Source organism: Panthera leo, chromosome B2 (assembly GCF_018350215.1).
Source record: "Panthera leo isolate Ple1 chromosome B2, P.leo_Ple1_pat1.1, whole genome shotgun sequence".
NCBI classification, from domain to species: Eukaryota; Metazoa; Chordata; class Mammalia; order Carnivora; family Felidae; genus Panthera; species Panthera leo.
In genome coordinates this window covers 147,954,116-147,956,336 of record NC_056683.1, presented here as the reverse complement: position 1 = coordinate 147,956,336, position 2,221 = coordinate 147,954,116, and the positions used below count along the sequence as shown (strand labels likewise).

General features: G+C 46.7%; 1 long non-coding RNA gene across 1 annotated transcript; it reads left to right on the top strand.

Annotated features, from left to right (window-relative positions):
- Positions 1-510: 510 nt before the first annotated feature.
- Positions 511-1,994, top strand: LOC122219229. The gene is made up of 2 exons (XR_006202322.1): positions 511-1,083; positions 1,367-1,994. It is a non-coding gene; the product is annotated as an uncharacterized LOC122219229 (long non-coding RNA).
- Positions 1,995-2,221: the final 227 nt, after the last annotated feature.

Sequence of the window (2,221 nt, the reverse complement as noted above, 5' to 3'; positions counted from 1 at the left end):
GGATAGGAGACAGGGCCTCTCTCCAGGGATGACATTTGGACAGAGATCTGAATGAAGTGACTGCACAAGTCATGTGACCATCTGGAGGAACAGCATTCCAGGAAGAAGGAACAGCAAATGCAAAGGCTCTGAGTCAGGGCGAGGAGTTGGCCGTGTCACGGGTGGGCGGGGTGAAGGGTCCGTAGGGCAGGTGCAGGGAGAGCAGTGAGTCCCCTGCAGTGGTCTGGGCCGGGCTCATAGGACTCAGGGCAAGTTGCCCAGATTTGAGCCATGATAAAAAGTGGTTTCAGGGGTGCCTGCGGGCTCAGTCGGTGAAGCATCCAACTCTTGATTTCAGCTCAGGTCATGACCTCACCGTTCCTGGGATCGAGCCCCACATGGGGCTCTGAGCTGACAGTGCAGAGCCTGCTTCTTGGGATTCTCTCCCTCCCTCTCTCTCTCAGAAATAAACATTTTTAAAAGAGAGGTTTCAGTTTGTCCAGAAACGTGCACATTACTAGCACACGGAATCCGGGTACACAGCCACATGCCTGCTGGCAGTTACGTGAGCAACTGACAGCTGGTGTGGGGGAGGGGGGTAACTTTTCCTTTGTAACAAGTGAAAAAGTTGAAGCATAAAAACGTGAAGGGCCCCAGTCTCCCTGCCCGTGGCTCTCTCACTTCCGGGAGACTGACAGACCAGCCCAGAGAGTTCGCTGTTCTGAGCACGTCCGCAGAAAAAAGGCTAATTGAAGGCATTGTCTACCTAAAGCCAGGGAGCACCTCTGTGACTCAAGAGATTTAGGACCAGTACTTTCGATAGAACGATCACTTTCTGACTATATGCAGCAGTGTGCAAAAAATGCGGTGGGTGAAAATGAAATAAAAAAAATTTTTTTTGCAAGAAGGAAGACAGTAGGTTGCCCTGAAAAACACCACGATCGATGCTGCCACAGATCGTCTTACGAGAAATACCCAAATCCTATCAACCACTTCGTGATGTTGACATGTTAACAAAGGTTTGTGAACCAGGCTGGTACTTGCAAATACAAAGAAGGCTACATTCCTTGCTCTGAGATGAAGATTCAGATCGAGTGGTTCACGGTAGGTCAGGAATCGTAATTGAGATAAATAAGCCGTTGGAAGATCTGGATGAGAATTATGATGGGGTAAACATAGGCTGTTTGCAAAGAGTGTTTTTAATGGTTGTGCATGTGAATTATATAACAGTTACATAATCTTTGCCCAAAGCAAAGCTTCTTAAATATATAGTAGTATCCCAATCAAAACTTCATTTGGTCGTATCATCTGATATTTTGAGATGCAGTTTTTTCGTTGCAAATGATTCTTTCGTTTGTTTTCTGTTTCATCTTTTACCAAATTTAAGTTCGTGACCCCCTGGGGAAAGACTCAGCCTTTTTGAAGTGACCAAGAGAGCAAGTAACTTTCTGAGGATCTCAGACATTGACGTAGTAGAACCACAGACTGAACTTAGGCATTTCCGAATTCAAATCCCGTGGGACTTTTAAACTAAGCAACGGAATGAAACAAAAATTTGTGCAGCAGTTAAAAGGATCGCCGTGCGTGAGTCTGAACATACTGGAATGCGTACGTATCCTTTAAAGCAGAAGTTCGAAGTTTGGAGGTCTGAGATTAACAGGGAAAGTTTTTGCCCAGTTCGGAAACTTCGAACTCAGAACAGCGTCAGGTTTGCTGAAGCCTGGAGTTGACCTTTCGGAGGCCACCTTCTGCGTGGCTGGTGGCTCCTCATGGCACCTGCCTGCCTTCAGCTCAAGAATGTCATTGCTGTCACGCAGAGAAACCACCCAGCAACTCACCCAAGTCAGTTATCTGACTGAGTCTTTATACTCTGTCAAAAAAAAAACCCCACAAATCATAGGCAAGCTGAAACACATTAGCATAATTTAAACTTGTCTCCTACGTTTAAATAATGCCGTCTTCCACGTTCCTAGGCAGCATCATAATTATCAGTAATTAAAACATTAAATGCTTCATCACTGGAAGTGGCTTCCATTCTTTTAGCCACGCTGTCAAGATAATGACTTCTCACGTTTGTTCTGAACAGGGCAAAGGGAAGGGAGGCACACACTGAGGAGAGGCATGTAGGGAAATCGAACGTGAGGGCAGAGCCGTGAGGGGCCAACCCCACCGTCGAGGCACCATTCGCCCGGGTCACGAATGTGGCTCGGGATCTGTTGTTAGAATCTGCGTCCTTCCTCTC